The 23514-nt window shown below is 43.7% G+C and overlaps 1 protein-coding gene across 8 annotated transcripts in view; it reads right to left on the bottom strand.

The window, feature by feature from the left end:
• LOC131690506 (endophilin-A) overlaps positions 1 to 11520 on the bottom strand; it is a 190580-nt gene extending 179060 nt beyond the window's left edge. For 6 of the 8 annotated variants that reach the window (XM_058976343.1, XM_058976341.1, XM_058976339.1 and 3 more), the window contains exon 1: positions 10842 to 11520. The gene's annotated coding sequence lies outside the window, so the exon portion shown is untranslated. The remainder of the gene's footprint in view (positions 1 to 10841) is intronic. The other 2 variants (XM_058976345.1, XM_058976348.1) reach the window with 2 other exon arrangements.
• Positions 11521 to 23514: the final 11994 nt, after the last annotated feature.

Below are 23514 nucleotides of genomic sequence, written 5' to 3' on the forward strand. Positions count from 1 at the left end.
GGCAAATGGCTTTATGCCAAACGACCACTCGACTCTTGCTATGGTTATGCCAAGTGGCTTTATGCCAAACGACTTTATGCTAAATGACGTTATGCCAAATGACTTTATGCCAAACGGGCTTCCCTCTTTCACCCCAATCTTGTAGTATTTTTATCGCATAATGTCATAATAGCGCAAACGCAGTTTGTTTACATTTGCGATTTAAGCCCTAATGAAAGATCTATGTCGATTTGTCTGATTTGATAAAAATTTGAAATTACTCCTAGTGGCCAGCAAACGATCTATGGAGGTTATTATTTCTTGTCACTTTACCAGATAGTCTTGTGTGATACATGCTATAAAACAATGTAATATGCAGATCACCGAAATCAAAACCAGTTCATCCCAACTGTATCTTTAAATATGACCAAAAAGAAATGTTCCCCAAACATAGGCTTAAAGTTTTCCTTCCTGATGTAGCCCAAAGGATCCACAGCCTATAAAAACAGCAAAAAAAGACACACAAACGGTCCACCCACGAGCTACGAATACCGTAACACTTCATCAGCACTTTTACCAAACATACCGAACGCGGCCCCACGTAGACTAACGCGAACGAGCCAACAATGAATGAACCGCGCGGTGAGACGAGGCACCAACCAGCACATTACCTACTGACCGAAAGAAAGAAACAACACGTCGATCGATAATTTCTGTTGTATGTTCTAGCTAGATAGACAGCCTAACCAACCGTTGGCGTTGGAGTGAGTGGGATGGGATGGGGTAGAGAGCACTTGAGTAGAGAAAAACGAACCCACACGAGCAACCGCTTGAAGGTAAATAAATTTTCTTTCGACGGAAAAAAATCCACTAAAGGATGCACGGATGTCGCGAATTTCCGTGTAGCTGAGCATATCGTTTTTCTTTTGGCGTTAGTTTTACGTCACCGAAGTGACGACTGTACGGTGGCGCAAATTGCTCGGAACGAATTTTGTTCGTTGCTCCAGTGTGAATTGCAAAAAAAAATATTGGATATTTTTAGTTAATCCTTTCATGCCCATGTTTTTTTGTAGACAACAATGTTTTTGAACAGCTATATCTTCTCATTAATGTGAGATTAGGTCACAAAATCAATTGAAGCTAAAAACGGAATATTATCTTTCATTTGAGCACCACTCCGATTGAATTCCGCTGGAACAGTGCTGCCAGGAACAGCTTCATTTAACGGTAAAAAACGATATTTTGGTATACCTTTGTCGTCTTGAAATATTTTTGAAAACTGATTAAACCAATTAATTTAGATTGTAGAGCCTTGTTTTTTTATTCATTTCGTTTATTTGATAGGCACAAATGCGTTAGCTTGGCGGTGCCAAATTCTTTTGTTTTTACATTTTGGATATCTTAAAACTAGGAGCAAATACAAATATGTTAATACGGAATGCGCTAACGATTTTTCGAGGACACGTTTTAAGCTACCCAATGGTACACCGAGGTACACTGTCAAAGTGACAGTGTGCTTTGATGAAATAGTGTTAAAACTGGTTGCACGGATGAATTTGTTTAGCAACGATTGACACATGCAATTGTGTTGGTTACCTGTTGACGAAAATGTAAGTTTTCTTCAATAATCGTTTATTGAAAAAAGATATTACTTATGAAAAAGAATTTCTAATCTGCAGCTCAAGGATGGGATTGTTCCAGCTTTGAGGAGGTAGGTGGTTATTTTCGCACATTGTCTTAAAATCTTTCTACCCGCAGCTCCACGTATGACGTTAAATACAGATTCTGGAGAGACACTGAAACTAAAGGAACCAGGTGAAAAGTTCTTTTTCTACCTGATTCGATAACCTGTCGGAATTTAAAATATTAGGTAACAGGTGCCCAATTTTTTGTCCCATTCAGTGACTCAGTTGGACAGCTGATGACACTTAAAAACTCGACCAACTCTACCAATTTTGGTTTTTTTAGTCATCCACATACTTTCGGCACGCACTGCAACGTCCAACACGCACGGTTCTTGGAAATCTGGTATGTTTAAAAAATACCACCACATCTCTTCCAACAAATCTATAACCAAAACTATCCATTTTGTCCATTTCATTTACAGCAAGACTCTGAAGATGAAATATCGCACCTGAAATGGAAACCGTGCAAGTTCGGTTCATAAAGGCAGCCACCCTCTCACGACTAGTGGATGCCCTGACGATGGATGACGGAGAATTGGAGGTTACCTTTGTAAATGTGTTCCTTACCACCTACCGAACATTTGCCCAACCGGAGAATGTCCTGGGATTGCTCCTGGACCAGTACGAGAAACTATATTCGGAACCAGCGGCACTATTGCCCTCGGATGCGCTGAACGATCAGTTTGTTCAAAAGTGAACAGTTCAAAACTCCGCTTCAGGAATAAACTATCTGCTCTGACATTATAGTCTCAGTTCTGCACGTTTGGCTGGATGGATTCCCCGAAGGTTTGGATACGGAAAGCTTGTAAAGGCTTCTGGCGTTCACATCAAAAAGGTTGCAAAATTCAGAAATACACGTTAGGTGAGTTCAACTGATATTTGTTAAAACCAACCCATTCCAATCATTTATCTTCGACCAGGTGTACCAATAGGCCAAACAAGAACAGTAGAAAACCCTCGCCATTGCCAAGGTCCAGTTATTATCATGATCTGACCGACTAGTTTGGAGTTTTTGGAATATTTACAACCTGCCTTCCGGGGACCACCATCGCATCTGATGAACTCGTATCGATTCCCCGAAATTCCCGTGAAGCACTTTGCCGAACAGCTGACCCGAATGGATATGAAACTGTTCAAGTGGGTGATACGTGTGATCGCCAACAGGGACAAGCACGAGTGCGGATCAGTACTCGCCACCATTACTCAGTTCAATGCGGTTTCCTTCCGGGTGAAATGCTTATCGAACCGCAGCTGAAACCGCAGGTAAGACTAACTATATCTTAACTGAATTTGTATTCTAACGAGCTATTTTTTTACTAGGGACGAGCCCTTCTCATGTCCACTTGGATTGACATTGCACAGGAGCATCGACTGTTGAAAAACTTCTCCTGGGCCGTGCTGCTTCGAGAACAACTGGAACTCTACACCGAATTTGCTCGGATATTTTCCGAGGATAATAACGCCTGAGCCCAACAGGAACCGCTGATGCGTTTGCCGACACGGTAGGCGAGAAAGACCGCCATCTGCAGAAGGTATTTCAGAAGCAAAACATGTTAATTAGCTACGGAACCCTTCCTTATCTGGGGACATTCCTGACAGACCTAACGATGATTCATTGATTCATGCTGCCATGCCTATTACGTTACAGGATGGCTTGATCAATTTCGGCAAGTGACGGAAGGAGTTCGAGGTCATCTGCCAAAGGATGCTCTGTTCGATCGGTGGTTTGCCTCGCCGCTGGTCCTGGACAAGACGCATTATCCTCAAAGTAAATGCGAGCAAATTGTGTTTATTTTTTATTAAAGACGCTGAATCTATCTGGGTAAAGACTCATTATTCATGCGCGTATAATCATCATGTGTAAATCAATCAATTGCCCTTCCTATGCTCATTCACAGGGATAGACCGTTCCAACATCAAATTATGGTCTTGCGGATCAATTATTTTTATTGAAACAAATTTTATTGAATTCAAAAAATAAATTTGTCTCCCGACCAATAATTTTATTTATTGAATTTAATGCATATTTTTAACCTACAAATCTTTTTTTCTGCGTTTTGCAATATTTTCCAAATCCAAGCAACAAATAAACATTCAAATCTCTTGTAGGATAGGGAAAATACTATTCCTCAGCACGGTACATCAATAATCCTGCACTTTCCACTGAAACTTCTTGCTGGTTTCGTACAGGTTCGCCAGCGCCATAGTAAACTCATCCTTAGCATTCAGTTTGAGATAGTACTTGTACAGCAAAAGCACTGTCCGGGCATCCTCAACGGAATCGTGTGTCTCGGATTGGATCTTGATCCCGAGGAATTGCCATGTCAAGAAGCGATGCGACACCGTGCGATGATAGGGAGATGAAACAGGTAACTCGTGTCAACCACTTGCTCCGGCGGAACAATTATATTGATCACGCGAAAATCGTTCTTGAATCCATGTCCGACGAAGATGACACCACTTTCCACCAGATAGTGTATTTTTGGTAGGACTTTTTCAGCGTCGTCGGTCTCTTGTAGCTAAAGTTAGCATCCAGATCGCCTTGTTTAATTTCAAAGAATTTTGTCGGATAGTCGACAACCTGCTCCTGAGTGGAGATGTAATCGTCGACGAAGAGTACTCGTTCATCTTTACCTTGTCCGCGGATACACGTAATCCTAGCCACACTCATGTGACGAGGTTTTACGGTGGACATTTTACCATCGGACTGGATTTCACTTTCCTCCCGATTCAAAGTATCCATTGCTACCAAGTCACCCGACTGAAAGATCTAATTTTTACTCAACGGTTTAAAATGTTTGTCACCTCAGATTTCACCGGAGTTTGGTTCGGTAATATATCATTTGCGAATGGATTTACGTACTGAATCAAACATGCCTTGTTCTCTTCTTGTTTCTTCCTGAGTGCGGTACTGGTGTAAAACACAACGCAAGGAACTTTCCAATCCAGTGTAAATCAAACCCTGCATGGACACCGGGGAAATATTAAATTCATCGAATATGTACCAGTCTCCTCCACCTCGATCCGTTTTGAGATCATGATAGCTTTTTGGTACATGCACCAAAGCTACCAGATTATACTCTGAGCTCTGTCATTGATGCAGCAAACAGCTACCGACAAGCGATTTCAAATTGTCGCTACTACGAAATTTGTTCTGACTCACTTAGTTTGCAGCTTTCGTGAGCATCAGAACCTTCATAGCAGCTGGAAGCAGTTTTCAACGATGCAATTTCCAAATTCTCTCTCATCCAATGTCATTCGGAAGCCTAGCGGGACCCACTATTTCTGCTGACCTTGATTAGACGCATTCGAGTTGAACGACGGTGGGTGTAATCTGTAATAACAGCGTAAAATATCATAGGACCTGTTGGAACAATATTCAGGCTCAAGGAATCTCACCTCGGATGGAAAATGTGACAATCTACCCGAGAGCAGTGCATCCCGTAACGGCACATTTTCCCATTACCTACTTTGCACCATTCCGCGAATCACCATCGCTAGACACTTGGGCAGAGTGTCGCGGCACTTATTTCTTTAGATATTTACTCAAGTTCTTTGTTCGTCTCCAGACCGCAGTTAACCGATAGAATTTTCGGCAGATCAGCCACACGACTCTTTTGATTAGTGGGGGTGAACTTGTTGCATTTCTCACACCAGGCCGGTGTAGTTTTTTCAACAGACATAATATTATATGCTCCCGGAACGATCGTAGAAAATTGATGGCTGGACAGGGTCGATTTTAGGTTCCAGCCACTGCACGAATTATTTTCAGCATATATGAAACGATATTGAATCATAAATCTGCACAGAAACAAACATATATCAATATAAAAATAAACTTAAGAACGGCATGCTCTGATCGGATTTATCAAAATATGTTGCCATTTCTTATTATTTTTCAGTGTTTGTTAGTTCTCAAGCAAAATCCATGCATAGGGTTCATTAAATCTAGTTTTCGGAGAGCCAAATAATGATTTCCCTTTGGTATGGGACCTTGACGTATTTAATTTGTATTTGCTAGGAGGTTACAATGTTGAAATATTTTTTTTACAAAAGAAAAGAAAGTTTACAGCTATCTTAAAACTAGAAATAAGATTCAATATACAAGAGAGGGCCAAAAGATTTTTATGAAAAATTTTAAAACAAGGGATTTAGTTTAATATACAAGAGGGCGAGCAATGGTATTTTATGAAATATTTTAGAGTTATCTTAAAACTAACAATATAGTTTAGTACACAAAAGGGGGAACAAATATTTTTTTGAGAAATTTCACAGATATCTTAAAACTAGGGATACAATTCTATTTACAAGATTGTAGAGCCTTGTTGTCTCTTGCTGCATACAGAGAAGCCGTCTCCACTCCACTCGGTCCATTGCTGCTTGTCGCTAGCCTCGCTGTCTTCGAAGGGTCCGCAGGTCGTCCTCTATCTGGTCGATCCACCGTGTTCGCTGTGCGCCCCGTTTTCCTGTTCCTGTAGTGTCGCCCTCAAGAACCATCTTCACCGACTCGTCGTCCGACATTCTTACGACGTGTCCAGCCCACCGCAAACGTCCTATTTTTGCGGTATGCGCGATGGATGGTTCTTCCAGCAGCAGACGCAAGCCATGGTTCATTTGACTGTGCCACGTTCCGTTTTCCATCTGCCCGCCATCGTAGATGGTACGCAACGCCTTTCGTTCGAAAACTCCAAGGGCGCGTTGGTCCTCCACGAGCATAGTCCAGGTCTCGTGGCCGTATAGGACCACCGGTCTAATCAGCGTCCTGTATATAATTAACTTCGTGCGGCAGCGAATTTTGTTCGACCGGAGCGTCCTCCGGAGTCCAAAGTAGGCACGATTTCCCGCCAAGATCCGTCTCTGAAATTCTCTGCTGGTATCATTGTCGGCGGTTACCAGTGAGCCCAAATACACGAATTCGTCGACCATCTCGATTTCTTCACCGTCAATCCGAACTCGGGATGGGAGGTTCACATTGTCGTCTCTAGAACCTCTTCCTCTCATGTATTTTGTCTTCGAAACGTTGATGGCAAGTCCAATCCTGCTGGCTTCAGTTTTCAGCCTGATGTACGTTTCCGACATCGCCTCAAAGTTCGGTGCCTTTATGTCAATGCCGTCGGCAAAGCCAGGAAGCTGGACGGACATCCTGAAGATCGTGCCACTCGTGTCTATCCCCGCTGTCCTTATTACACCTTCTAACGCAACGTTGAACAGCAGGCAAGATAGACCATCACCTTGCCGTAACCCCTTTTGAGATTCAAAGGGACTCGAGTGTCCCTGATACTCGAACAACGCACATCACCCGATCCATCGTCGCTTTGACTAATCGTGTTAGCTTATCCGGAGATCCTTACTCGTACATTATCACCATAGCTGATCTCGATCGATTGCGTCATACGCCGATTTGAAATCGATGAACAAATGATGTGTGGGCACGTTGCATTCGCGGCACTTCTGCAGAGCCCGCCGAATCGCGAATATTTAGTTCGCGAAGACGCAGGGAACCCATGAATCCCGCTTGGTAGTGCCCCACGAACTCCCTTGCAAATGGTGACAACCGGCGGCAAAAAAATTGGGAGAGGACCTTTTAGGCAGCGCTAAGTAGTGTGATCGCGCGGTAGTTGCAGCAATCCAACTTGTCACCTTTTTGTAGATTGGGCGAACGACACCCTCCATCCACTCCTCCGGGAGAATCTCTTCCTCCCAAATTTTAGCGATTACCCAGTGCAGCGCTCAAGCCAGTGTTTCATCACCATATTTTAATAGCTCACTGGGTAGTTGATCTACACCGGCAGCTTTGTTGTTTTTCAGCCGACCGATCTCCTCCTTGACTTCTTGAAGAATAGGGGCCTATTGTCCTCTGCACGTACTCCAAGATCCGTTGCCATACCGCCTTCATCCTCTACTGCTTCACCGTTGAGGTGCTCGTCATAGTACTGCTTCCACCTCACAATCACCTCATACTCGTTCGTAAGAAGGTTGTCGTCTAAGTCCCTGCACATATCGGCTTGCGGAACGTAACCTTTGCGTGAACTGTTCAGCTTCTCGTAGAACTTTCGTGTGTCGTTAACGCGGTACAGTTGTTTCATCGCTTCGCAAACTCGTTCTTCCTGTTGGCGCTTCTTTCTCCGGAGGACCGGGGTTTGCCTGTTCCGTGCTTGTTTGTAACGCTCCACATTTTGTCTCGTTCCGTGCTGCTTTCTTCTCCTCTATTAACTGCTTACATTCGTCATCGAACCAGTCGTTTCCTCGATTCGGAATCGCTATAACTAGTGCCGTTATAGCAGTACTTTCTATGACGGAACGGGTCTCCCTCCAGCCAACCTCAAGAGTAGCTGCGTCCAGCTGTTCTTCCGTGGGTAGTGCTGCTTCCAGCCGCTGTGTCTATATGTCTTGGACAATCCCGGCGTCCCGAAGTGCGATGTTGGGCCTTGGCGTCCGACTACGATGAGTGTTGCATACCGTCGAGAGTTTTGAGCGCATGCATACTGCAACTAGGTAGTGGTCCGTATCTATATTCGCGATGCGTTAGGTACGAACGTTGGTGATATCAGAGAAGAATCGCCTGTCGATGGATTGTGGATATCTTTGCGAGGGAAGAAGGTACTTCGGACTACCATGCCATGGGAGGCTGCTAAGTTCACGCACCGTTGGCCGTTGTCATTCGATATGGTATGCAAGCTATTTGGCCCGATTACAGGTCTAAACATTGCCTCCCGTCCTACCTGAGCGTTCATATCACCGATGACGATTTTCACGTCCCGTTGCCAACAGCCGTCGTACCTCCTCCAGCTTCGCATAGAACGCTTCCTTCTCGTCGTCGGACCTTCCATCGTGTGGGCAGTGTACGTTAATGATGCTGTAGTCGAAGAAACGGCCTTTGATCCTCAACTTACACATCCTTGCGTTGATCGGAGTTTGTTCAATCACTCGTTGACGGATCCTACCCAGTACTACAAAACCGGTTCCCAGCTCATTGATGGTGCCACTGCTCTGGTAAAAAGTAGCCGCCCGATGTCCACTTTTCCATACCTTTTGTCCTGTCAAGCAAAGTTCAAAATTGCGTGGTTGGAGTTGGTCGTAGATTATCCTGTCGAAAGCTGGAAAGCAAAGTGACCTGCAGTTCCATGTTCCGAGTTTCCAATCGTAGTCCTTATTTCGTCGCGTAGGTCTTTGCCGATTATTCCGATACGTATTTTTCTCTGCATTGTTCGTAACGGTTAGTTTTCCAGGGCGGCTTGTTGGGCCTTCCCCAATCCCCTGTCTCGCCGGAGGACCATCGTGTCAGCTCTGTTTAGAGTCCCACGCTGACACATCGGCTGCCCCTAACATGGAGAACAGACTCTGTTTTGAGCTGCCCCTAACATGGGGAACAGACGGACTCACCCTCCGAAAAGAGGAGCCCCCCTTCCCTGTCAGCATACGACCATGGTCCCACCGCAGTTGGTTACCCGATCTTTCCTATGGTTACTCGTACCCCAACTGGTACCGTGCGAATAACTACGTTGCTGGATGCTTCTTGGACTGCTTGAAGAAAGCTTTTATCCACGTGAATTCGAGTTCTCTTGCAGGGGGAGTGTGAAGATGCTTAGCATAGGTAGTTCTTGCTGTTTTTGTCGGTGTTGTGACTAGTTTTGAGTTGCCCCAAAGCTGGAATCGCTGTTCGCAGTCGTTTCGTTGTGGGAGGTATTAGTTTGCTCGTCGTGGCTCTCATTGTGTTGCGCATGTTCATTGTTAATGCTGTTTTCCCCTACGCGCTTTTCTGTTTGCCGCATACATTGCTGTACGTTGTTGTAGCAACGCTCGAAGGTTGGGGATCCCAGGAAGGATGGGACTATAATCACTCTGAGACCGGCATTGTGTAGGCTATCGAGTCTCCTCAGTGTTGAATCCTGAACATAAGAGACGATTGGCGCTGCCTACAGGATTTTTTCGAGTGTTTGCTTTGTACAGTTTCGTGATCGTCGCTCTATCGCCTCCCCAGAATCTGTTGGCCACGCATCGAAGGAACTGTAGTCTGTGCTTGCAAGCTCCTCTTATTTACTCCACATGCTTTCGGAATGAGAGGTTTTGGTCGAAAGTTACTCCAAGGCACTTGTGTGCGTACTGTTTCCGGGGATCGGGACTTCGTTCATTTCCAGTTTGCTTATTTAAACTGATGGCAGATGGATTATCATCACGTAGTGGACTCCATCTTCTCCTGAAGAAGACGCCTTTAGTCCATACAAAGCTTCGTCTAATTCGTTTATCGTAAATAACTGATAATCTGCGTCGTTTGTTTCGGGAATTATCGATGGCTGAGCTTCAATTTGTTTTCTGTGTCGGGAAAATGACATGCTGGGGGACATCGTGGGGTGGTTTCCGGAAGTGTAACGAGTAATCACTACTACGGATAAGGTCGACGAGTGACTACTCTAAGTCTCCTGCCAATTGTGTGGAGCAGCAGGCGAAATCGATACAAGATGACTCTCCGTTGTTAACTACCAGATCATACTCATCAAAGGCTTCTTCCAGGACCGTTTTGCTGGAGCTGCAGAATTCGGACCCCGGATCAGCTGGGGTGGTGTGCGTTTATGTCGCCTACCAGCAGAAAAGGCTCGACCGTATTTTTTACAAGATACTTGATTTCAGTTTTAGCTATGGTTTGTCGGGGTGGCAGATATATATTTGTTATTGTTATGTTGATAGGTGGTACAACTTTTACTACGATAGCTTCCAGAGTTGTGCTTATGATAAAAAACAAAGAATACTAAATATGCATTTAATAAATAAGCTTCCGAGAATAAGGTCGCTTACAGGTCGCAGGTTTTTCGCATCTCGCATCCTGCTGTCAGTACCACCCGCTGCTCATCTTCGCGACCACTCTGTAAGCACTCTAATATTCGGGGATTTTTCAAAAAATCAGCACATTCCATAAAACAGTATTCCGGCAAATAATTCCTCCCGGAAAATGATGTACAATCGTAATGATCGTTTACCGATACATCATTTCACTCTAACAAGTTGTATCATTTCAGCGTAAAATTTCATTATTGAAACGCCGTCAGCCGATAAAAATAGAGTAACTGTTACTCCCTGGAACAATGTCTTATTCAGCAGTACGACGGGTTGATTTTTCGAACAGTTACTAATGCAATGTTACGGGTGGCCCCCCAATACGATCGACTGCTACATACTCACCGAGTTCTCCTGCAGAGATTAAAACAATCGGCTGGCTAGGATGCTTTTCGTTCTATACTTTTGTATGGCGATGCTGCTATCTAGCAGGTACTGTAGGTTCAATTATTTTTCCACCACAGCACTCTTTCTGATGAACCGGATCGCTGACGTTGTTTGCCAGCCCAGACAATGAAACACTACCACCTTCTCGAAACGGACCACTTTTTTGCACCCCTCACGCGCGTTTTGCTTCAACCAGCTTTTTCTTTGCCCCTCTTGCAACAGTAAAATAGCTGGAAATTTTTGCACTAATCTGATGTAATTGATTTTTTCCACTTTTACCACCGGATTCACTGCGCGGAATGGCTACGTCCTAATGCTGTTGGGCAAGCAACACACACAGGGAGCAGGGCACCAAGAATCAATTTTTCGCAAACGAGTGCACCACGGAATCGCAATTCGAAATATAGATAGCAGCGAAAAAAACACCTTGGAATAGCTGATCAATTATTATTTTCTACCTTACGCAGTTGATCGGGAATCTCGAAAAACCACCGCAGCACCACACGATGTGAACTTGCTCGGAAACAAACTCGATTTGAAAGATAACGTTGGTAGTGTTAAAAAAACTGATATTCTCGAATATTTTACTTGAAGCTCTTGCACTGTGTGGGAGAGAGGAATATCTCCCGCTGCTTTCAATCCGCAAGTGCCGTGGTGATGTGATGTATTCAAATTGTCACGCACACCATTCTCGCAGGAGTGGAACTGTCAAGATTCAAAACAAACAAAACACTCATCGGAAGTGGATTCTGTTGCAAGCGTTACGCGCCGTTACATATTCGTTCGCAAACGTTCGGAACTTCTGACCAGTGATGCCAGGTGTAAAGATATGTCTTCATTTTGAAGACATTAAATGTGCAAACATCCCGAATAAAAACTTATGGCGAAAATACGATTTTCATTGTAACATTACAATAAAAAACACAGTAAAAGAATTCTCGATAAACGGTTTTAAAGCCACTTGTCAAAATTCTCCTTGAAAGGAAATTCCGGACAAACTGTTACCCGCCAAGCACAGATATTGGTAGTAAACAAAAGAGAAAAGTTTTCTCTTTTATTAACTGCTATGAACTGTGTTTGGCCAGTAACGGTTTGTCCAGAATTTCCTTTCAAAGAGAATTTTGACAGTTGGCTTTTAAGCCGTAAACATATGTTTGGCGAGAATTAGAAATGATATAAAAGTAACATCCAAATTATAATAAAATTTGTTGTTTCTACACACTATTTTATTGCAAAGGCAATTTTTACATTAAAAAAACTGTCATCGGCGGTAAAACATGATGCGATATGTTCTATCAACGATCATGTGGTAGACTTGTGTGGAAAGCCCAACTCCTATCAGCAAAAGGCAAAAACTTTTCCACATTTCCTTTCTAACATGCCAATATGAGTCTGCCTAGTCTAAGTTTTCCATTCTAAGTTTATAACTGATTTGTTCTAGAATGCCTATCCGTCTTTCAATTCCATTAATTTCGCCGAAAATAGCCAACAAAATCGATACAGTAAAACCTTGCGTCAATTAAAACATAGTAACACATAGATCTAATGGGAATAATGTCGAACAGAGCCCATCCACCGATCATTTTGAAGTAAAAATCGTTTTATTTCGAAAATTAATTTCGAATTGAGAAACTAAAATCAAAGCGGAACATGGAAGCAGTATTTACAACATCAATATGACATACATTTTTAGTGTGCATTATTTCACCAAATAGTCATTTTTGTATGCTGCATCAACATCAAACGACATTTTTGCGCTTTTGTTATGGCTTGTGGCACTAAAAACTGGATTCTAACTGCACTGCGCACTTACTATTTATTTTTATTCTTCTAAAAAAAATCCGAGCAATGTACGGAGGAAGCGGATAGTGAAAATATACGGAACACAGTTCGGACCGTCGATAGTTTTGCTACAAATTTGATATTATTGTGCGATTCTATAGCTGTTTTCGGATCCTGCCATCATTGCTAGTGTTTATCTGCTCGACTTTTGCTTCCCGCTACTCGGATGAACACAACTAACTCTATACTACTCGTTCGATGTCAGCAAACATGAATAAGGGTAAAACAGTGACGAAAGCATTGTCCAGTACGTTAAATATAAACAAAAATATCAAACGATCCAATGATGATCTAAATCAGATAGATGATTGGATGGAGACACTCGAGGACCTGCTAGTGCATATGAAAAAATTGATTTACGATGGGAATGCTCGAATTGAACAGAAAATTGAAACTACCAACAATACCATGTTGGAAGAAATTGCCACTCTTAGAAACGACGTTCAACAGGTGCGGGAAGTTTGTGCTCGTGATATTATTCAGCTAACGGAATGCCTAGTGAAAACTAATAAAGACGTCAACTGGAATACAGATGCTATTGCCAGGCTGGAAAAATCAAGCGACATGCTACTGATCGGTGTACCGTAAATTTCATCGGAGAAAACTGGGGCCTTCTTCGTCGAAATTGCCACAGTCCTCGGTTACCGTGACTTAGATGTTCCCGTCGTCTTCTCGAAGCGATTGGTCCGAGTCCCCGTTGCTGTTGATTCTTCGCCTCCAATTCTAATGCAGTCAATAGACTATCTAACGCAAAACTTTAAATAGCCATGCGCCGTCTGTCTCTCATGACATGAACCAAGAAAATGATTTTGATTTTGACATGCACCATACAACTCGCGAACAAAATCAATAGATACGCAGTAAAAGCGTAATATTTCTTAACGAAATCTGAAGGCACGGGGAAGAAAGTTGATTTTCTTTAAATGCCAGTCTTATTTTTTGTAAATAAATAACTTTTTTCAAATATTAAATATTTAAATAGCGATTAAAATTTTTCATTCGGTACAAAAACACTTTTCTAACCCTTTAACGATTGAATTTGGTTCGCAAATGATACTTTTAAAGAGAAATTAACGATTTTCATGACAAAATTTTTATTTTGCTTGTATTTTGACAGCTCCATTAACAAACATGATCATTTAGACTGCAGCGCAACCCTATGTGTCGTTTTGTCGTTAGACAACGAATTCTTTCGATATCTTCAAAAAAGAAATATCAATCTGAAACAACTCCCCAGTCACCGTGGCGAGCAGAAAGTTAGCAAAAGTTGAGCAAAGCGAAATTGATTCTTGCAGCGTTTCTGCCAGTATTTTGCGCGATTTGTGCGAGATTTCTGGCAAAGAATTCGCTCAAATTCAACAACCGTTTCTGACAGAAGCGGTTAAACTAACCGATGCTGCTCACTTTTAGCCAGAATCCAGCCAGGAATGTACGGTCAAGATTTCTGTACGCTTCTTGCCACATCCTTGTCAGATGTTTTGCTCGGTTCGTGCTACATTCTACCAGAAAGGAATTGCCAGGATCTTTGCACGATTTATTTCCGAGTTATGCCAGGGTTTTGCTCGATTCCTGTCAATATTTCCCAGAAAACGCGAGCGAGACTGAGTTCGCCCTAGTTCAACTAACCCGACAGGATGCGCGCAGAAATCTGACAGGGCTGCCAAACCAAGACTTACAGAAATCTAGCAGAGCAGTCTCTGCCAGAAAATTTGGTGACTGGGTCGGATTCGACGTCGACAAGCGCGTTTATCTGAATGAAAATCTAACTGATTCAGCCCGTGAGCTAAAGGGCATCGCCTTAAAATTGAAACAAGCTGGTCGCCTTCAAGCCGTCTTCACAAGAAACGGAATAGTTAACGTGAAAGGTACTGACGTCAGTATGGAAGCGCTGCCAATCTACAGCCAGGATCAGTTGGAGAAATTAACAGCGAAATCAAAATAACCCTTCCTTGTAACATTTTTTTTTCCTAACTCGATCATCCATGTATCCCTTCCCTAGTTTTCCTTGCATTCTTCCATTCCTAAAAGTAATCTACCTAATTTATCGGCTCGAAAACGGTTGGCAAAGGCCAAAACGATCTTCATGCGTGTGTCGGCAAAGGCCTAATCTGCTGTTGGTGTTGTTTGCTGCTGCTTGCTGTGTCGGCAAAGGCCGAACCTGTTGCTGTTGTTTTTGGCGCTGTGTTATATGAACCCATTATCTTTGATCTGATGATACTTAATGAATCCAATGAGGCCAAATGAATTCCGATTGTAGAGGCAAAGAAGGAAAAGTTCTTACTCTACAAGTATATTTCTAATCAATAAATAAATAAATAATTACAATACAATACGTTCGAGCACTCCGTCGTTTCTTGAACAAAGCACAGGAGCCATGCCATCATCGAGATTACATCTACAAACTCACGCTGCGCTGCCATCACCGGGACGCCCGTTATACAGTACGCCGGAAGCCCCCGAGCGCTCCGACGCAGTCGCGCTAACAGCCAGCGACCAGCTCAGTCGTCCCTGCGCTGCGTTCGGAGGTCTTGAGGGGGTCTTCCGAACTCCCTCCTCAGGCGAGTATGTTGCTTTAAATGATAATCCGCTCCCTGAAAACCGTTTGGTCCATAGCACACCGTCGCATACAGCACATGATTTTCTGTCCGTCTACTACCAGAACGTTCGCGGAATGAGAACCAAAACGCAAGCCTTCTTGCTTGACCTCACCTCCTGCGACTACGATATTATTGTTCTCACCGAAACCTGGCTACGTGATGACATATTAAACGCTGAGCTATCGACGAACTACGCAATCTACCGATTCAATCGTAACTCTTCTACCAGTCACCTAAGCCTAAGGAGGGTGTGTTCTTATGGCGATAAAGAAAAATCTAGCTGGAACTGTACCAAAGTTACCTGAATGTGAACATTTGGACCAAGTTGTCGTACGTGACGCTTTTGATACAATCAACGACGATCTCATTTTTGACTTTACTCGATGCAACCTCGATGAAGTCTCAATGGCCATTGGTGTGATATGCTGGATGAAAACGATTTAGATCAGGCAGTTGCGGCGTTCTACGAGATTCTTCACCGCAATATTCCTAAAAAACGTATCAGCAGAAAAGCAGATTATGGGCCCTATTCTCACAGTTACGTCAGTGTCTAGAAGAAAATATTGTTCTTGTCACCAAGTGACGTGACTGTGAGAATAGGCCCCTATAAGGTTCCGTGGTGGAATCCCAAGCGTAGTCGCCTACGCAACGTACTCCGGAAACTACGAAAACGATACATACGTCGTAGGACCGACAACAAAACTATTCTTCGTCAAATGGAACCGCAATATGAAACAGCCCGGAACAATGAATTCGGTAACTTTCTGAACCAAGTCCAACGCAGCCTTCGTGTCTATCTTCGAAACAAAAATTCACAATCGGCAGCCGAGTCACCGGACCTATTTGCAGAGCACTTCCAAGATGTATTTACCAGCCTTTCTGTCTATCCATCGCAACAGTACCTTGAAACATTACCAACGTATACTATCGTAAATGATGCCGATGTATTCAGCGCTCTGTCCAACGTTGATCCGTTGAAAGGGCCTGGTCCGGATTGCTTGCCTCCTGTGTTTATAAAACATTGTGCCCGAGCTCTCTCTGCACCAGTAAGCATAATTTTCCAGCTCTCAATGTCGGAAAATGTTTTCCCAAGTGTATGGAAAGAAACTGCTATAGCTCCCATCCATTAGCTGCAAACATCCACAATATCGAAAACTACAGAGGGATCTCGCTACGGAACTGTCTAGCTAAATTTATGGAAAACTTTATCTACAATGCGATGTACGCTGCTTCTTCCAACATAATCGACGAACGTCAACACGGATTTGTAAAAAAACGTCCCGCCACTTCGAACTTGACGACGTACACAAGTTTTCTGGTTCCAGCTGTCGAGAAGTGTCAACAAGTAGACGCAATATATTTTGATTTCGCGAAAGCATTCGACAAGGTGCCCCACAACATTGCTGTTTTGAAGCTGGAGCGATTAGGTTTTCCTGGATGGGTAACCAGATGGCTACATTCCTACCTCTACGAGCGATCCGCTTTCGTTAGAATCGGTACTACACGTTCAAGCACGTTCGAAACGCCAACCGGTGTGCCTCAAGGAAGGCACCTAGAGCCACTTATCTTTCTCTTATTCATCAACGATCTCTGCACCCGCATCAAGTCTGGAAAACTACTCTACGCTGATGATCTGAAAATCTTTCGCTCAATTGCCTCAGGACTCGACTCTGCTGTACTTTAAAATGATATAGACTATATAGAAGAATGGTGCTTACTAAACGGCATGCAGATCAACGGCGATAAATGTAAGGTGATAAGTTTCTGGCGCTCGTCAATTGTAAGGTATTGCGAATATACCTTTCAAGCCTGTGTCATCGAGAGGGTGGATTCTATCCCTGACTTGGGAGTGTTGTTCGACAGAAAACTTCGTTTCGCCGAACACATCACTGCAACAAAGGTGAAGGCTTTTGCAACAATGGGCTTTCTGAAACGGAACACAGTTGATTTTGTGGATTTATACGCGCTGAAATCAATATACTGCGCACTGGTTCTGAGCACGTTAGAGTGTGCTGTACAAGTATGGGCGCCATACAACGCCGTCCAAAGTAATCGGTTGGAGCGTGTTCAGAGAAGCTTTGTACGATTTGCTCCCAGAAAATTGCCTTGGAACGACCCTATCCGTCTTCCGCCGTACAATAACAGATGCATGTTGCTAGATTTGCCAACGTTAGAGTCTCGCCGTAGTTTCTTGCAAAGAATGTTTATCTACGATAAAGTATGGTGTCCAGGTTGGTGGAAAGTGCGCAATATTTTTGTCGCTTAAAAATCCAACTTGCGATTTAAGGAAATTAAACTGTTTTATGGCTAATTTATAACAGGCATCAGAATACGTTTCTGCGAATAAAAACTTATCCAAAATTTCGAAATTAACAATTATCGGTATACCGATCACGAAATAATTAATCACATTCAGTCTACTATTTCAAAAAGGTTTGAATACTCCGATAAGCAATTGTAACTACATGTATGCATTTTACGCAAATTTAGCTCGTTATTTAACTTTTTTATTCAATGATTCGACTGGTCAAAGTTACCTCAAGAGCAAAGATTGTAAATTCAAAATAAAATTATTACATTTTTGCGCAAAAACAAAAATCACCCAACAATTTGAATCTATGGGCATCAGTACCTGATTTAAAAATACAAACAGTTACATCTAATTGATATCGTGAAATTTATTCGAAAATCGTTTGAAAATGTGATCAATATATGGGTGACCGGGGCTGGCTGGCCGAGTGCCTTTTATGAAAAGGCTATTATGCGCAGTAGCGACATCTATAGTGATTTTTGTGAGGTATTAGGTCACCAATGTACCGACGTAATTTCAGGTGTTTTGGTGGTGTCGTTTGTACAGGAGCACGTTTGTTCTTTTTTCGGCACTGGTGAGTAAATTTCTGTTTCTGAAAAATAATATGTGTAACGCGAATCATTTTACATCCGATTTCCAATAACTTTGTACTCCTGGAAAGGGTATTCAAAACCCAACAAAATGGTATAACGGTTACCAGTGTAACCTTATATTTGTTTGTGTAAATCGTGATTGTTCTCGAAAATATACATTGGGGTAGGTTGGCCGAGTTCTGTGCGGGGCTGGTTGGCCGAGTTGTAAATTTAGTGTAGAGTAATGTACACTTTGATATTTGTGAAATGCCAATCTTTTTCAAAGCAAAATTTGATATTATGCTAATATTGATGAATATAAGGAAAAATTTACATGAGAAATAAGTGATAAAAATAATTTAAAATTATTACCAAATAGAAATAAGAGATTAGAATCGTTAAAAGTCGGAAATTGTTTATAAAAAAGTTGATTCCGATATTTTATGAATTAAATGCAAAGCAGGTTTCAGAGTCTCTGGCGTGTGCCGCTTCAATCCTGAAATTTTTCCTCATGAGGAGCTTCTGGCAGGATTTGTCACAGATCGACCCAACCTCGAACAAAACTCGCCCAATAGCATAGAATCTGCTGCAGATGTAAGCCTCTCTGAAGACGTCAGACCTCTTCCCAAGGCGAGTGCACGATCTGATTCGAAGAAGTGGCAAGTTCTTAAACGCCGATCATCACAAATTTTGACCGATTCCCCAATAAAAGCAGTATTGGAGGAGCAGAAAAATGGAATCAAACGTAAGCGTACGCTGGCGGAGGAAAAAAAATCAGCGAGAACTGGTAAAAAGTTCACTAAAGCTGCCAAAGGTAAGTCCAAAAAGGTTAAAAAGACTAAAAAGTGAAGAGTCGATTTTATTTTCCTTGCGTATATACGAAAAAACGATATCCACTGATACATTTGACGTGTTTAACTTATTTTACCAAACTCGGCCAACCTACCACAGCCCTGGGGTTGGTTGGCCAATTTTTCTTTCCGCATTTGTTTGCTAGTAACTTTTTCCCTAATTGTTCTTCATGAATGAAAAAAATTACATATGTGCTCAAGGGTTGCATCTTCATGACAGCGCAAATCGGTTTTCAAAAAGTCTAACCAAAATGAGTACAGAAATTCCGAAAGCAAAACTCGGCCAACCAGCCCCGGTCTCCCCTATTATATTTCCTGATTATACATCATATTATCATGATTTAATCTGTTCCACAATATTCCGCCACGTCACTCGGTCAACTGCTGCTTGTCTCCAACCTCTCAGGTGCCCGATACTCGCCAGGTTCTGCTCCACTTGGTCCAGCCACCGGGAACGCTGCGCTCCTCTCTGTCTTGTACCTGCCGGGTTGGAGGTGAAAACCAACTTGGTGGGGTTGTTGTCCGGCATCCTCACAACATGCCCCGCCCACCGTACCCTTCCACCTTGTGCTACTTTCCGGATACTTGGCTCACCATATGGTCGCGCAAGTTCGTGGTTCATCCTTCTCCTCCACATGCCATCCTCCTGCACACCACCGAAGATCGTTCTCAGCACCCTTCTTTCGAAGACTTCAAGTGCTTACAGATCCTCCTCGAGCATTGTGCACGTTTCTCAAAGTTTTGTGGAGCCCATAGTAAACACGACTTCCAGAGATAATACGCCTTCTGATCTCCCGGCTGGTGTTATTGTCCGCAGTCACCAATGAGCCTAGATAGATGAACTCGTTAACCACCTCGAACTCGTCGCCGTCGATCGTAATACTACTGCCCAAGCGTTCCCTGTCGCGATCGGTTCCTCCAGCCAGCATGTACTTCGTCTTAGACACATTTATCTACAGTCCTACTCGTGCTCGCGCTTCAGTCGGGTATACAGATCAGCTACTGTCTCCTTGTTTCTACCGATTATGTCTACGTCGTCAGCGAAGCACACGAACTGTTCGAACCTCGTGAAAATCGTGCCCCGCATGTTGAACCCGCTCTTCGCATTACACCTTCCAGCGCTATATTGAACAGCAGGCAGGACAACCCATCGCCTTGTCTTAATCCCCTGCGTGTTTCAAACGGACCCGAGAGGCCACCCGAAATTTTGACACAACACCTTGCACCATCCATCGTAGCCTTTATCAGTCTTGTCAGCTTCCCAGGGAAGCCGTTCTCGTCCATCATTTTCATATGCGGCTTTTAAGTCGATGAACAGGTGTTGTGTCGAGACCTGGTATTCACGGCATATTTGGAGGATTTGCCGTATTGTAAAGATTTGGTCGTTTGTTGATCTGCCGTTGATGAAACCGGCCTGATAACTCCCGACAAATCCATTTACCAGCGGTGATAGGCGGAACTGTGATCACTCTGTAGTTTTCACAGTCCAATTTGTGGCCTTTCTTGTATATCGGGGTGATGACCCCTTCCTTCCACTCCTCCGATAACTGTTCTCTGTGCCAGATTCTTTCGATTATTCGGTGCATGCATTCTGTCAGTTTCTCCGGACCCACCTTGAAGAGTTCCGCTCCTACCAGCTGCCTTGTTGTTCTTGAGTTGTTGAATAGCCTCGTTAACCTCATTCATAGTGGGCGCCGGTACATCCCCGTCGGCTGCGACACAGACATAATCGTCCTCCTCGAACGCCCGATTGTCCGCCTGCGCACCATTCAGATGTTCATAGTAGTACCACAGACTAACAGACATAACACTATGAGGGAATTCCCTCAAAAAACATCGATCCGACAATTTTCCCAGAACACTAGCTCCGCCTTTTATTCACAGTCCCAAACACTCATTTACTGGTGGGTTACCCCTCAGGTTTGGGAACAATTTTTCACTAGTGGTCTATCCCCCATATGCTTGTTTATATGTCAGTGGCGCCATAATTTCAAATGTGGCCACAGTCCCAACTACAAATATATTTAAAATGACCGTTAAAGCGGGCGAAGCTTTGTTTTTGAGTGTTATGTCTGTTAGTCTGTGGTAGTACTGCCTCCACCTTTCGACCACCTCACGTTCGTCCGTCAAGATGCCACCTTCCTTGTCTCTACACATTTCGGCCCGCAGCACAAAACCGTTGCGAGAGTCATTCAGCTTCTTGAAGAACCCCGGGTTTCCTCAGAGCGAAACAGCAGCTCCATCTCCTCTCTCTCAGACTCTTCCAGGCGGCGCTTTTTGACCTGAAAAAGACGAGTCTGCTGTTTTCGCTTCCGTCGATATGACTCCACGTTCTGACGAGTGGCTTGAAGCAACATCGCTGCGCGTGGTGCATTCTTCTCGTCCAATATATCTTGGCACTCGCCATGGAACCAATCGTTCCGTCGACTCCTCTGTACGTATCCCGACGACGCTCTCCACAGTGCTGCCTATGGCTGCTTTAGTCCTGGTCCAGCAGTCCTCAAAGGGAGCATCGATGAGCTCCTACTCCGGTGGCAGCGCTGTTTCCCTTAGTCGGTCCAGGTTATACCGCGGCGGGCGCCGGTATCTTACACTGTTCACTAGGTCCTTACGTCGATAATGTCCGAGAAGTGCCGTCCATTAATCAGAACATGATCAATTTGCGTCTCTGTTTGTTGCGGTGATCTCCAGGTGTATCGGTGCAGGAGGTGGTGCTCCTTATGGCCATGTTCTTGGAGGTGGTGAAATCGATTAGTCTTAGGCCGTTCTCGTTCGTCTGCTGGTGGGCGCTGAATCTTCCAATTACCGGTCTGTTTTCCACCTCCTGGCCAACCTGAGCATTAAGGTCGCCGATCACGATCTTGACATCATGTCTTGGGCAGCGATCGTATTCACGCTCCAGCTGCGCGTAGAATTCGTCCTTGTCGTCATCGCTACTTCCAAGGTGGGGACTATGCACGTTAATTATGCTGATGTTGAAGAACCGGCCCTGGATCTTCAATCTGCACATTCTGTCACTGACCGGCCACCATCCGATCACACGCTTTTGCATCTCCCCCACCACCATAAAAGTTGTTCCCAGTTAGTGTGTATTGCCGCAGCTCTGGTAGATGGTGTGGTTCCTGCGAAAGACCCGCACCGTAGACCCCTTCCAACACACCTCCTACAGCGCCACAATGTCGAACTTGCAGTCTTTCACTATATCGGCAAGTATGCGAGTGCTCCCGATAAAGTTAAGCGACCTGCAGTTCCATATCCCAAGTTTCCAGTCTCTTGTCCGTTTCCGTTGCGTACGTCTGTGCCAATTTTGTCCATCCGAAATTTCTTGTTGAACTTCCTGAGCATGCTATGCTAGGATTACGGTAAGGGAGAGATTTAGGCTAAGCGCTTATTTAAAGGCGGCGCTGGCTCGCCTTGTCAGGGCTGCTTTAGGGCATATAGTATTTAGGCCTAGAACGCGTAGGGCCCTCTACCTCGTCCTACCACACTCGCAGTCAGCCCCCGCTACATGGTTCGGGTCGCGAATCACAACTAGTTGCTATCGCGACTAAGCATTATCCACCGCCTATGACCCGCCCGGTTGTTTGCAGCTCAGCTTCCCACATAGCGTTCCTCCACCACCACGGGGCCCGGGAAAATGTGATCAATGTTGCCCCATTTTACGGTAACTTGAATCGAACTACGGAACTCCGATCTAGGTACCTAGGGCACAGTGAGGCAGGATGCCATATTCGTTGAACGAACTTTCTTGGGCTCTGGGTATGTATCATGCAAGTTTGGTGTTTTCGACAGAGTATGTTTGATAAACAGAATCCATTACACATTATTTTTTCCACCGTAAGAGCTTAAATATTGTTATCTAGCTAATACCTATCGCGCTTTGCTGCGACTTTCAACGAAACAGGAGGAAAGCACAATTTGTTCCGTAGCGCCATCTGGTGAACAGATAATCCCCAACCAATAGCACACAAACACGCTCCATAACAAATTTCTACTATGTATAAATTTTTACGGCAATCGGTTAAGCCGTTTGGGAGTCCATTGATCATATACATACAAACATTGACTTTTATATAGATAGATAGATAGATAGAAGATAGATAGATAATCAATTTTCGAGAAATCCGTTTATCTCAACGATTTCTCTGGCCTCACCAAAAACTGTCAATTCGCGGAGTAGCAAGCCTCGTTTCTGTGAGCCGTGTAACCGCTGTCAATTCAGTCGAGCTCAGCTACTAAAAAACATTTCGACGGGTGCGCACCTGATGGAGATATCCCAACTACATTCGAGAACGTAGGGAATTTTTACACAAGTGGAATGTTGAAGACGTCTGTTCTCTGTGATTTAAATGTTTACACAAATTTTATTAACATATTTGTTCGATCATGGATGTCTGTTCTCTGTGTGTATAGAAAGTTTATGTCAAAGCAATTAAACCAATGCTAAATTTCAATGTA

The sequence above is a fragment of the Topomyia yanbarensis genome, chromosome 3, assembly GCF_030247195.1.
Source record: "Topomyia yanbarensis strain Yona2022 chromosome 3, ASM3024719v1, whole genome shotgun sequence".
Taxonomy (NCBI): domain Eukaryota; kingdom Metazoa; phylum Arthropoda; class Insecta; order Diptera; family Culicidae; genus Topomyia; species Topomyia yanbarensis.